General features: G+C 43.3%; 1 protein-coding gene across 4 annotated transcripts in view; it reads left to right on the top strand.

Annotated features, from left to right (window-relative positions):
- DENND1B (DENN domain containing 1B) overlaps nucleotides 1-14,323 on the top strand; it is a 269,544-nt gene that overhangs the window by 203,799 nt on the left and 51,422 nt on the right. The window lies entirely within an intron of this gene.

The raw sequence follows: 14,323 nt of genomic DNA, 5'->3' as shown, positions 1-14,323 counted from the left end.
CTGACCCAGGGATCGAACCCAGGTCTCCCACATTTCAGGTAGATGCTTTACTGTCTGAGCCACCAGGGTTATGTACTGGAACAACTTAAAACGCAGGATTTGCAAAAACGCCTTGTGGTGGGGATCACAGGAGACAAAGCCCTGGTGCTTGTTCTCCGAGATGAGAAGTGTGGTGGGAGATTCAGCTCTTGTAAATCCGGGAAGACTTGGTATAAAGCTAAACCAAAAATAGAAGTGTGCCTTCCTTCAAACACTTGGGGGGGCTTGTGCCTCCAAAGCTCTGGAACCGGGAGGAGAGGAAGGAGCTCTGCAGAGAAGTTACCATGCACCAGCGTGCACGGGAGTCCAAAGCCTGAGTTAATAATGTCTGGTTTGGTCTGACCAAACTCAAGTGTAAGGTGATCCTGAACTGTAGGTGTCCTCAGGCCCCTAGCAGAAGCAATCTCTCACCCTCCTTGAGGAGCCACCCCGCTTCATGCAGGCGTCGGAGAGTTCTCCCAGCTGCGACCCCGAAGAGGAGGTGCACTGCCAACAGTCACCACACACAGGGAGACGGATCCTAAACCAGAAACAGCGGGCAGGATTTCAAGTACTGGAATATCAGAAGTACGGTATAAAATAGCTGTGCTTAAGATGTTCCAATGAGTAGAAGAGGCTTTAAAAATGTTCAGGACATAAAAACTTTAAAGAATGTGAAGACAGTTTTAAGAATGTAGCAAATAAACTTCTGGTAAGGAAGCATGTAATTCACGTGAAAGGAAATTGATGTGTTTCATAGCCAATCAGATCTGATGAAAGAGAGGTTTGCTGAACTGGAAGATGTATCTGAAAAATTATCCAGATTTTAGTACAGAGCTCTGAAGAAACAAAATGTAAGAGGCTCAAAGGGTGGAGTGGACGTGCCTGCAGTCCACACGCTCAGTTACAAACGGAGCGGACAGGACGTGGAGGAGAGTCCGCATTGGAGGACGGGGATGGAGCGTGACATGCACGCTGCTTCTGTTCAGGAAGCCCCGCATCCCCAGCCTGAGGAGATGAGGAGAAATCTATACCTGCACAGCGTATTCAGCTCTAAAATGTTCAGTGAAGAGGTTTGCATTTCTCTGATAATGAGTGATGTTGAGCATCTTTTCATGTGTTTGTTAGCCATCTGTATGTCTTCTTTGGAGAAATGTCTGTTTAGTTCTTTGGCCCATTTTTTGATTGGGTCATTTATTTTTCTGGAAGAGGGATTTTTTTTTTTTAATTGAAAGAATTTTTAAAAAATTCTTTAGGAAGAGTAGCTAGAATCCTTGGCCAACTAAGATAACTTTTAATTATAATAGAGCTGTGAATACATTTCCCTGCAAAAGCGGAGTTTGCCCTCTCTGTTGCCTTTAATGGTATGTCCACATGTCAAAGCTGTGGCCCCCTGTTATCTAATCACATAGCATCACCAACTCAATGGACATGAATTCGCGCAAACTCCAGGAGATAGCGTTGGATGGAGGAGCCTAACGTGCTGCAGTCCATGGGGTCACAAAGAGTCAGACAAGACTTAGCGTCTGAACAACAGCAGCAGCAAATCTAGGTGTTGCTGTGAAGATATTTCTGCATATGTAGTTTAAACTCATAATCACTTGGCTTTAAATAGGACGATTATCCTACGTAAGCTGGGTAGGTCTGTCAGAATCGGATGGAAGGCTTGTAAAACAGGACCAAGATTTTCCTGAAAGAGGGGAGTTCTGTCTGTGGGCGGCAGCACTGGCCCTGCCTATAGACCCACCTGCTATGTCTGTCCTTCCTGACTGCCTGTCCTACAATATTTGCAACCTACTTAGCCAGCCCTCATAATCATGTCAACCAGGGTCTTATGGTAGATCTCATATGTGTATGTCTGTCTGTCTAATCTCTTGCTGGTTCTGCTTCTCTAGTTGAACCTTGACTACCACACCAACAGGAGAAAGACATTCTTAAGGAAGAACTTTAAGAAAGTAATTCAGGGAAAATTTTTCTTAGCTCTAAGATGGAAAGTCTGAGATGCAAGAAGGAAGGAAGAGCAAAATAAATGGTAAATATGCTTCCCTGGTGGCTCAGGTGTCTGCCTGCAATGTAGGAGACCTGGATTCAATCCCTGGGTCAGGAAGATCCCCTGGAGAAGGAGATGGCAATCCAGTCCCATATTCTTGCCTAGAAAACCCCATGGATGTAGGAGCCTGGCAGGTTGCAGTCTATGGGGTCACAAAGAGTCGGACATGACTGAACACACACAGTACCCACACACAGGAATTAAATTTAACCAGCATTTACAGTATCAGACAGGCAGGTTCTCCCACACATTCAGGAATCAACTGGTTCCAATTCAGATTCCAAAAAATTGCTGTTTTGATTATGGCAAAAGGGAGACACTTCAGTTTCTTTTGTAAGACTGGGATAATCTTCCACTCTAAAATCTAAGATAATGTGAGAAGAAAACATTATAAGCCACTTATGACTACAGATGTAAAATTTAAAATATTTTTAACCAATTCTAGCAAGGTTTAAAAAGGTTACTGCTTCATGTGCAGGTTGCCTTTATTCTGGAAATTAAGTGGTAGTTGCACATTAGGAAATCTATGGATGTAATTCTCTACATTAACTGATTCTGGGGTCAAATCATTCAGTTCAGTTCAGTTGCTCAGTTGTACCTGACTCTTTGTGACCCCACAGACTGCAGCGTGCCAGGCCTTCCTGTCCATCACCAACTCCCGGAGTTTGCTCAAACTCATGTCCACTGAGTCGGTGATGCCATCCAACCACCTCATCCTCTGTCATCCCCTTCTCCTTCTGCCTTCAGTCTTTCCCAGCATCAGGGTCTTTTCCAGTGAGTCAGTTCTTCGAATCAGATGGCCAAAGTACTGGAGCTTCAGCTTCAGCATCAGTCCTTCCAATGAATATTCAGGACTGATTTCCTTTAAGATTGACTCCTTTGATCTCCTTGAAGTCCAAGGGACTCTCAAGAGTCTTCTACAACACCACAGTTCAAAAGCATCAATTTTTCAGCACTCAGCTTTCTTTATGGTCCAACTCTCACATCTATACATGACTACTGGAAAAACCATAGCTTTGACTTGAGGGACCTTTGTCAGCAAAGTAACGTCTGCTCTTTAATATGCTGTGTAGATTGGTCATAGCTTTTCTTCCAAGGAGCAAGCGTCTTTTAATTTCATGGCTGCAGTCACCATCTGCGGTGATTTTGGAGCTCAAGAAAATAAAGTCTGTCACTGTTTCCATTGTTTCCCCATCTACTTGCCATGAAGTGATGGGACCGGATGCCCTGATCTTAGTTTTTTGAATGTTGAGTTTTAAGCCAGCTTTTTCACTTTCCTCTTTGACTAAAATCATTAGATGATCTCAACAGATGCAAAAACTGTTCATAATATTCATGATAAAAGCAAAAATACATGATTAAAGACATTTTCAGTAGACATCATACTTAATATTAAAACATTAATATTTCTCTCTGAGGAAGGTTCTATCTATTAGCATTGGAACTCCTCACATATGTAATTGAACCAAAAAATATATAAAGATTTAGAAAGTAACACACCAAACTGACTTGTCTTTCATTACTTTGAGTATAAAGACAAGTTATGTAGGACATAAGGAAATAGCTTAATAAATTTGGCTTCATTGAAATTAAGAACTTTGACCATCAAAAGCCTTCATATTTGCAATTCATTTGAACCACCCAAGAGATTATAGAGTCCGCAATATAAAAACCAAACTTCCTGCATGTTAGTTAAAAGAAAAACAAAAAACCAATGTAATTGTGCACATGACCTGGATAAACACATGCGCTTGAAAAACCTGAGTGGCTGATAAAGACATGGAAGATGTTCGGCCGTGTTTATAATCAGAGAACAGCAAGTAAGAACATAATGAAGTGTCACCTCACACTCACCAGATTGGCCCAGTTTTAAAAACCTGAAAATCTCAAAATTTGGCAAAGACATGGAGCGAGGGACCAAGTTTCACCTGATAGGAGTGAAAATTTGCACCACTTGTTTGAGAAAACACTTTGACGCTAAAACTTAAACATGCAAATTTCTTTTGACCTAGTGATTTCCTCTAAATTTGGCAGCAAAAGTCATTTGCTAAAATTACTTGTAATGGCAAAATGCTGGTGGTGAACTCACACGTCCATCAGTATTAAGAGAATAAGTGGTTACTTTCCTACAATAGGGCAGCCGCACGGCAGAGAGACGAGCGAACTGCAGTGAAACTGAGCGTGAGTGAATTAAGGGGAGGGACACATCGCTGAAGAGCTGATATGATGAGTCCTTTTATGTAATAATGTTCTGTAGCGAGAAGAACTGAGTAATATCTTATTTAGGGAAACATTTTTGTGATAAAGCTGTAAAGACAGACAAGGAAAGGGTAAGCTGAAAGGATTCTGATCTTTTCTGTAGGGAGGGCATGTTCTGGTAGCTGGTTTTATCATCAGGCACTGAGCTGTTAATTTATAATTTAAATTATGTAAGTGTTGTATAAAAACAAATATGAAAGTGAAAGAAAGTGTTAGTGGCTCAGTTGTGTCTGACTTGTTGAGACCCCGTGCACTGTAGCCTGCCAGGCTCCACTGTCCATGGAATCCTCCAGGCAAGAAAACTGGAGTGGGTTGCCATTCCCTTCTCCAGGGGATCTTCCTGAGCCCAGGGATTGAACCCAGATCTCCCACACCGCAGGCGGGATTCTTTACTGAGTCACCAGGGAAGCCCCCAAAACATACATACGTACATGCAAATATATAGTATATGTATGTGTGTGTATACACATATATTTATACACACACTCTTTATGGATCCACTAGTAATGGGCTGTGTTTTCACTGACAGCTGACTTCTCATCCTCTTCAGGCCCTGGTTGCTGCGTCTGTAACGTGAGTTAGACTGAAGGGTCACTAGGTCTGAGATACCTTTCGGCCCTAACATTCCACGATACCAGGGAATAAACACGGCTTAGATGGATGAGAGTCGGTTCCATTTGGATAAATTCCTCTTCAGATAATGGATTTGGAAGGAATCCCAGAAACTGCTTCTTAAATCCACAGCCCTGGCAGCACCATCTCTAACTCGAAGCTTTACAGAGATTTGAGCCATTATTTTTAGGTCTCTTCCTTTTATCTCACATTACACTTAACACAGTAAAGGAAATTATTTTCTTGGGTATTGTTTCTTAAGACCCCTGGAACTAAAGTTGTTTCTGCTCATTTTACTATGCACTTCTCATGGAAGAAGAGCTATGACAAATCTAGACACAATATTAAAAGGCAGAGACATTATTTTGCTGACGGGTCCATATAGTCAAAGCCATGGTTATTCCAGTAGTCATGTACGGATGTGAGTTGGACCATAAAGAGGACTGAGTGCAAAGAACTGATGCTTTTGAGCTGTGGTGTTGGAGAAGACTCTTGAGAGCCCCTTGGACTGCAGGGAGATCCAACCAGTCCATCCTAAAGGAGATCAGTCCTGAATATTCATTGTAAGGACTGAAGCTGAAGCTCCAATACTTTGGCCACCTGATGCACAGAGCTGATTGATTGGTAAAGACCCTGATGCTGGGAAAGATTGAAGGTGGGAGGAGAAGGGGATGACAGAGGATGGATGGCATCACTGACACAGTGGACATGAGTTTGAGTAAACTCTGGGAGTTGGTGGTGGACAGGGAGGCCTGGTGAGCTGCAGTCCATGGGATTGCAAAGAGTTGAACACGGCTGAGCGACTGAACAATAGCAAGGACATTCTCGCTTTCCCCTCCTGTTTTCTGGGCAGTTCCTCCAGGGCCCTTGTTCATTATGCTTTCCTCTCTCTATTCCCCGAATGTCTCTGTACTCAGATTCCACATCTCTGACTCATGCCAGCTCCTGGGGCTTCCTCACAAGGGACCCTAACTGCGTTAGTTATCTATGATGGAGGGGTCTTGAACACGTCTTTATTCAGATGGTGAAAGTCGCTCAGTTGTGTCCGACTCTTTGTGACCACAGGTATATGTATGAGTGTGTGTATGGTATCTTTGGGTGTGTGTGGACATATACACACACACTCCCACACATACACATGTGTCGCCCATTCACATAGATGCATCTTCACATATGAGCCGTCCCGCACCCCTTCTTTTGTAAATTAGTTTTACCCAATTGCCTAAACCAGAAAATTAGGTGTCATCTTTTCTCACGCCATCATTTCCAGTCTTTCTCACATAGTTGTCTGACTGTGTTCTGTTGATCCTTCTTTCTAAATATCATTTGGCTTTCCCTCTTTCGTTCTCTCCAGCTTCTGTGTCAGTGACTTGTGTTGGGTAACAGGTTTGTGTTCTTTCGCTTGGTCCCCCTTTCAAGCCATCCTCCAGCCTGCTCTGAGAGTGTTCTTTCTGAAAAGCAAATCTTAAGTCTTTCCCCTTGTGTCTAGGATGCCACTCAGACCCTCGCCTGGCACGCAGAAGCCTTTCACCTTCTGGTTTTTATTGCTCTGATTTTTTCTCTACTGCATCTCCAAAGAGCCTTACTGCAGCCATTCTGGGCATTTGCTGTCTCTGAAAATGGTTTCTTGTCTTGATGCTTCTCACATGAGTTGCAGTAGAGAATAAATAGTGAGAGACTGAGTGATGGCAATTATGAATAAATAAAAATGACATTTGTTGAGTACTGACTCATGCTGGGTACTGTTTGAATGCTTTAATCTAGGTTCATCTTGGCTGGGCCACAGCATGGCATGCTTTATTACCGCCACTTTGCACGTGGTAAACCTTAGCGGTGGGGAGGTGGAGTAACTTGCTGAGCGTGTCCCCAGTAGCGTGTGGTAAAGTTGGGACTTGGATGTGCTCAGCTGTGTCTGACTCTTTGTGACCCCATGGACTCTAGCCCACCAGGCTCCTCTGTCCATGGCATTTCCCAGGCAACAATACCGGAGTGGGTGTCCATTTCCTTCTCCAGGGCATTTTCCCAACCCAGGGATTGAGCCCACGTCTCCTGCGTTGGCAGGCGGGTCCTTTACTGCTGAGCCACCGGGGAAGCCTGGGCCTGAGACACACAGAGGCTGAGACCCACCGTCCTCCCGGGGGGAACGAGGAGTGAAGGCATGCGTGCTGGCCGCCTCGCTGTCTCTCTCCATTTCACGTTACTCAGCTCAGGCGTTCTAGAATATAGTAGACACTTAGTATTGTTAAATAAAGAAACCAGATAAAAACTGCTATTCCTATTGTAAGGAAGAGGCAGCAACATGTCTTCATGATTTTGGCAGATGAAGAACTTGAAAAATTGAACATAATGGTGCTCATTCGCGAAAATCCTCGAACTGCAGGAGTCGGGTGTTTGTGTTTCACGTTGAGCGGCGTCTGTAATTCCCAACCAGAGCCGTGCAGTGCTGCGGTGTGCGAGAGTGAGCGTCCTGTGAGACCCTCGGCGCTCTCTGTATTTTGTGCCATGACCCACTTGCTCTGACTTCAGAGGTATTGGACAAAAGCAGTCAAAAGCCAAATATTTTACTTTTATGTTAGTTGGAGACTTTAGAAAGCTTTTAACATAAATAATACATTCTTATACATCTCTCCATTTTCCTGTTAATCTTTTTGGAAAGAAGCATGATGGTTTCTTATTTATGGGATGTCATCTGTAGCCCAGATCAGCAGATGCATCACTCGTGCTGAAGAGTGCACCCTTCCGGAGCATTAGGAAATAGTTGACGTATGAGCAGGTGGGAGAAGGTAACTGTATGAAGCACATATTTTATAACATGGAAAGGTAACATTTGCCCTAGAGAAAATGCAGACACTTACTGGTAGAGAGAAGGAGTCTATCAGGAGAGAACTTATTAGGACAAGGAATACATTTTTTGGCATCCTTTGTTAATGAGTTTCGAGTAGCATCCTAAGTGTTGTTTCTCTAAGTGTGGTCCCAGACCTCCTGCAGCAGATTTAGCTGGAAAGTCTATTAAATATGCTTGTCCTTGACTCTCACCTTCAAATTTGTGATTTAGGGGGCCTGGACTAAAACTCTGAAATTTACATCATTAATGAAATACCATAAAAATAGGGCTTCCCGATTGGCGCAGTGGTATAAGAATCCGCCCGCCAATGCAGGAGATGCAGGAGATGTGGTTTCAATCCCTGGGTCGGGAAGAGCCCTTGGAGGAGGAAGTGGCAACCCACCTCAGTATTCTTGCCTGGGAAAGCCCATAGACAGAGGAGCCTGGCAGGCTACAGTCCATGGGGTCACAGAAGAATTGGACATGACTGAGCAACTAAGCATGCACGTGCACACCACGAAGATATGCACACGATATTTCAGAAACACTCATACAAGTGTTCTTTATTCCTCCTCTCATTCAACAGTATATTTGAGTGTCTGCTCTCCTAGGAAGTGTTCTGGGTGCTGGGTTGTATTGGAGAACAAGACAGAAAAGAATTTCCGATCTTGTGAATTCTATGTTTCTATATGAGGGGGGACTGAAAATAAGTTAATTATGTAGTGTGTTCAGAGATGATAAGTACTATGGGAAAGGAAATAAAACAGGAAAGGAGGATGATCAGGGGTCAGGGTGGGATTGCACCTTAAAGTAGCTTGAAGTGAAGTGAAAGTTGCTCAGTTGTGTTCAACTCTTTGCAGTCCCATGGACTATACAGTCCATGGGATTCGCCAGGTCAGAATACTGGAGTGGGTAGCCATTGCCTTCTTCAGGGGATCTTCCCAACCCAGGGATCGAATCCAGCTCTCATGCATTGCAGGCGAATTCTTTACCAGCTGAGCCACCAGGGAAGCCCAGCTAAAGTTGCTTAGTTGGGTTGATTTCAGGCAGAATGTGCCATTTGAGCAGCATCCTATAGGGCGGTCAGACGTGGAAGCAGAAGAAAGATTTCTAAGGCTGTGCTATAATCTGGGTGAGCAGAGATGGCAGTTTGCATCTGGTCCATGGAAGATGTGAGGACTGGTCAGATGTGGATCGTTCTGAAGATAAAGTCAGTGGATGCTCTGAAAGATTTAATGTGAAGTATGAGAGAAAGAGGAGTCAAGAATCCATGGATCCATGATTTCTCAACCAAGAAACTGGCAGGATGTATGTTAATTTTTCTGAAATGGGGAAGACTGGGGAGAGGAGAAATTTTGGGGGAAGAATAAGCATTCAGTTTTGGACGTGATGAGTCTGAGACATCTGTTAGGTATCCAAATAAGACATTGATCAAGGGGCTTCCTTGGTGGCTCAGACAGTAAAGATTCTGCAGTGCAGGAGACCTGAGTTTGATTCCTGGGTCTGGAAGATCCCTTGGAGAAGGGAATGGCAACCCACTCTAGCATTCTTTACTGGAGAATTCTGTAGACAGAGGAGCCTGGCAGTACAGTTCATGGGGTTGCAAAGAGTCAGATAACGACTGGATGACTAACACTTTCTTTCACTTTAGGCACATGGATAAATGAGGCAGAGGCCAAAATTAGACCTAAGATAGGAGTATGGGGGTCATCAGTGTGTAGATAGATGGTGGTCTTTAGAGTCATTGGACTGGAGACCAAGTGAGATGGCCAGGGGAGTGAGTATAAATGGGAATGACAAGGATGGGGGAGTAGCAGAGGGCAGCCACCAAGGAGGACGGGGAGTGAGCGCCCCCAGACGCGGGAGAGGGTCCAGCTCCCTTTGGGGCCAAGGAGAGAAGGAGGGCCCGGCTCTGTTAGATGCTGGTGACAGGCTAAATCAGGGGAGAACGTGGACTCGACCTCTGGGCTCGGTCACGTGGAGATGGGACGCCCCAGCGGGCACAGCGCTGCTGGGGAGGTGAGGGAGCCCGTGTGATTGCGGGAGGAAGGCGTGGGGACGGCAGTACCAGCGGCTCTTCTGAGCGGTCCCCTAAGGAGGCGCATCAACACGGACAGTGCGGGAGAAGACGTGGGGTCAGGAGGAGCACACGAGCTTGTGGGTCCGGGGGCCGTGTCCTCAGCAGAGACGAGGTCGGGCCAGAGGAGCTGGGCTCCGCGGAGTGGACGCCGTGCGCAGCTGGAGCGGGGCTGGTGCCCAGAGCTGGCAGAACGCATCCTTCAGGTGCTTGAGATCTTTTTTTTTTTTTCTCATCACTGGGATTCGAAAGCAGGGTCATCAGCTGAGAGAGAGTGGGGAGGCGGTTGGACCTTTAAGGGGAGCAGAGATGCGAAGCAGACGGAGAGCGAGTTGCCTGGAGAGGAAAGGGGATGGTTGGGGCACCATTGAGATGGCAGCTTGTGAATTCAGGAGAGCACCAGCCTCACACCTGCTCAGTTCATCCCTCCATCCCTGGGCCTCGTGCGGGCCTGCTGGGTGCGTGCGCCCCCCAACGCCCCGGGAGCTCCCTCTCCTGGGTCCGCTTCCCCGCTTGACCCCAGGCCCGCTGCCTCCCTGCCTTCTAGCCTAGGCTCAGGCGTTGTCTTCATTGTGACGTCTGCCCTGGACCACACTGTCCACACCCAAAAGCTCCTTGACCCCCCACCCCCAGGTGCCCCTATTTTCCACGCTCATCCCCTTCTGACATATCACGTCACTTATTGCATTTATTGTTTCATGCAGTCTGCTCTGCGCCCTGCCCTGCCACCCTCCAACACTAGGTGCTTATGTCTTTTGAGGGCTTGAATCTTTGACTGTCTCACTCATTTCTGGTCTTCACACATCTAAAAAGGAACCCGGCATGTGGTAGATACTCAGTTAGATGTTTATTGAATGAATGAGTTCATTACCTGGTGGTCATGAAGTTCAAAAGACTTAATCCTGTTGCAGATTATTTCATGTCTGTTGATATATCTCAGAAGGACTGTGGTCCCATCAGTTACTGGTTCTCATGACAAGTTGCTGTGAGTGGTAAATTTTATACCCTTCAGAGTGTTTTTCCATCCCTTATACCATGGTGATCTAATTCAGTACACTTCAGTTGTGTGACTACCCAGTCCTTGAAATGGAATAAAAATAATAGTTTATTTCTGCCCCTTCACATCCTTAATTCTCTTGGTTTAGCTTTAAGCTGACCTACCATATTCCCACTTATTGCAGTCTGTGTTTATATAAAGCTACTAACTGAAGGCCTGGCATTTAGCACATGTCTAAGTATCTGATGATTTAATTTATTGTAGCACTTCAGTGTGGTTCTCACTAACCCGTCAAGGTTTACTGAGCCTGTGTAAGAAGAATTATTTAAATTAGAAAGCTTATTTTTTTTTTTACCCCAAAGTATTATATAGAAAGGAAATATTAAAGATCTGTAAGAAATTAATGTTTTTAAAAGTAATTTTTTTACTGTATTTAAATTTTTATTTACATTTCTAAAGATTTCTGATTTATTAAAAATGTTTTTTTCTCTAGCTCTCAAGACTTTATTCGTTATCTTTGTGCTCAAAAAGGGTTTCTGATAAGGAGTACATTTTTGAGACGGAGTCATTAAGGGGACGGCAGATGATGAGACGGTTAGATGGCATCACTGACTCAATGGACATGAATTTGGACTGGCTCTGGGAGCCGGTGGAGGTCAGAGGAGGCTGGGGCACTGCAGTCCATGAGTTGGACTTAGCAACTGAACAACATTTTTCTTCAGGCGAAGGAGTGTCAGTCAGTTCAGTCAGTTCAGTTGCTCAGTCATGTCTGACTCTTTGCGACCCCATGGACTGCAGCACACCAGCTTCCCTGTCCATCACCAGCTCCTGGAGTTTGCTCAAACTCGTCCATAGAGTCGGTGATGCCATCCAACCATCTCATCTTCTGTCGTCCCCTTCTCCTCCCCCTTCAATCTTTCCCAGCATCAGGTTCTTTTCAAATGAGTCAGTTCTTCACATCAGGTGGCCAAAGTTTTGGAGCTTCAGCTTCAGCATCCTTCCAATGAATATTCAGGACTGATTTCCTTTAGGATGGACTGGTTGGATCTCCTTGCAATCTAAGGGTCTCTCAAGAGTCTTCTCCAACATCGCAGTTCAAAAGCATCAATTCTTTGGCACTCAGCTTTCTTTATAGTGCAACTCTCACATCCATACATGACTACTGGAGAAACCATAGCCTTGACTAGACGGACCTTTGTTGGCAAAGTAATGGTCTTTGCTTTTTAATATGCTGTCTAGGTTGGCCATAGCTTTTCCTCCAAGGAGCAAGCATTGTTTAATTTCATGGCTGCAGTCACCATCTGGAGTGATTTCGGAGCCCCCCAAAATAAAGGCTATCACTGTTTCTATTGTTTCCCCATCTATTTGCCATGAAGTGATGGGGCCAGATGCCATGATCTTAGTTTTCTGAATGTTTAGTTTTAAGCCAACTTCTTCCCTCTCCTCTTTGACTTTCATCAAGAGGCTCTTGTGGGTGTGCAGATTTGTGTGCTGTGTGCACACGTGACCCTCCTACTTTGCTTCAGGGACCAGACTGTCACATTGGCACTGAAGTCAGTGCTGCCCCCTCCTCGTTTGGCCCCCTCTCTCCAGGACAACCTTCTTATGAGCTTTTAACTGAAAAATCACATTTTTCTCTTAAAATGATAGAAGAATCTTGAAATTTAATCACTGTCATCCTCAGAGATTTGATGTATTGATTGCAATTAAATATTTATAGGACATATGTCTGAACCACTGAAGTCATTAGAACGCAGATTAGTAGTGCAACTGGTTTTGGGTTTTGGGATTAAATGCCAGAAATGGGCTGAGTAGTGAAGTTATCAAAGTATTAAGAGAAGCATATCCTTTGTCTCTCGGGAAAAATACATTCCCCGTGGCCCACTGGCCTACTGTTCAGGTTTAACCTGTGAATCTGATCAGAGCATATTTTTTATGTTTTTTTGTAAAGAAGCTTGCCATCCAAGTGTCTCCTTTATGTTTTATTGTATTTTTATAACGTTCATTTTATATTGTGTTTAAAAGTTGAAGTGGTGCATGTTCATTTCCATTAGACAGTAGTGCATACTGACCTGCATTTACAACAACATGTAGTTTCTTTAGATTCACTCAATCTCCTATTCAGATAGTTATTTGAAGACAAAGGCACTTCAGAAAACCTTAGTGATGTCAGTATCAAAAAGAGGCAGCAGGAAGCAGTTTTGCTGCCTAATTACACTTATCTTGTAACCTGTTATACTGTCTTAAAATCACATCCTGAGGATTAACCAGATCCACTTCTTGTAATTGTTGATGACTTAGAGGATATGATGTTATTGATTTTAAGGGATATATTTATTCTTATTTTAAGGGCTATATTTATTCTTATTAAATAAATTGTAGCTATTTTTCATAATTAAATTATGGAATGTATACTGTGGAATTAGGCCTGTGAACTTTTTTGAGATTTCTAGTTATAATTTTTAAGTTTTGTGTGGCTATTTAGCATGTTTATTTCCAGGTTTTAATTTTTCCTTTTGGAATAAAAAGCAAAATATTAAGATTTATGTAAAAAGCATTATCTTAAAGCATACTCATGCATTCTTTTAAGAACCTACTTGTAACCTAGTTTTATCTTATATTTGAAGTACCTCCATTGTTATTTACAGTTTTACTTGTTATTGCTTGCCATTTTAGCTAATTCTACCAAAATGTATGTCTTGAGTACATGTTTGCTAAGTGATGTGTGTTATGTAGCCTTTGCTTTTCCAGCAAGTAATACTGTTTAGTTTAAAATTATCTCTCTGTCTACAATGGTAGCTACTGTTTTCACCTACTATGAAATTCTCCAGAGTTATAAGAGTGGTGTGACCATGAACCAACCCCACTTGGGAAACAAAAAAAAGCTGTTATTGAGTCAAAAATAGAAAAAGGAGTTTAGAGAACTGTTAGGTTCAGCATTCCAGTCCATTAATATCTCTTTTCAGTTATTCCTGGGGGTCTGCGTTGGTGTGTGTGTGTGTGTGTGTGTGTGTGTAATATGTATATGTGTGTGTGCACACAATCAACCTTTTAAGAACATTTTCATTAAGTGTGTATGTTGATAAGTGTCAGTCACTAAGAGGATTGTTTGCAAAATCAGTGATAACATGGGGCATTTTACCAAGTGGTGAATTTCTATTGGCTCAAATCACTAGTTTAGTAACACAAAGTAATTAGTCATGCTCAAAAATGCATCATCAGTAAATAGTTTTGAGATTTATCTCTTTTTAGACTTGAACTGTTCCACTCAAACTAAAATGAATGGATTATTTCCAGTAAACACAAAAATGAAAACCTTTTAAAAAGTCTTGTAGTCTTAATCTTTTAAGGCAAATTAAGTCCTTTAAAAGGATGTCTTAGTTTCTTCCATTTGTCAGTAATGTATTACTTTAAATTTATCATTGTGCTTCACCTTATTTTTTCAAAATCCATCACATTAGATCACTTTAGTCTGATTTATCATAC

This window comes from Muntiacus reevesi, chromosome 5 (assembly GCF_963930625.1).
Source record: "Muntiacus reevesi chromosome 5, mMunRee1.1, whole genome shotgun sequence".
Lineage (NCBI taxonomy): Eukaryota > Metazoa > Chordata > Mammalia > Artiodactyla > Cervidae > Muntiacus > Muntiacus reevesi.
Note: the sequence above shows the minus strand (reverse complement) of the source record. Positions and strands in the feature narration are given on the sequence as shown.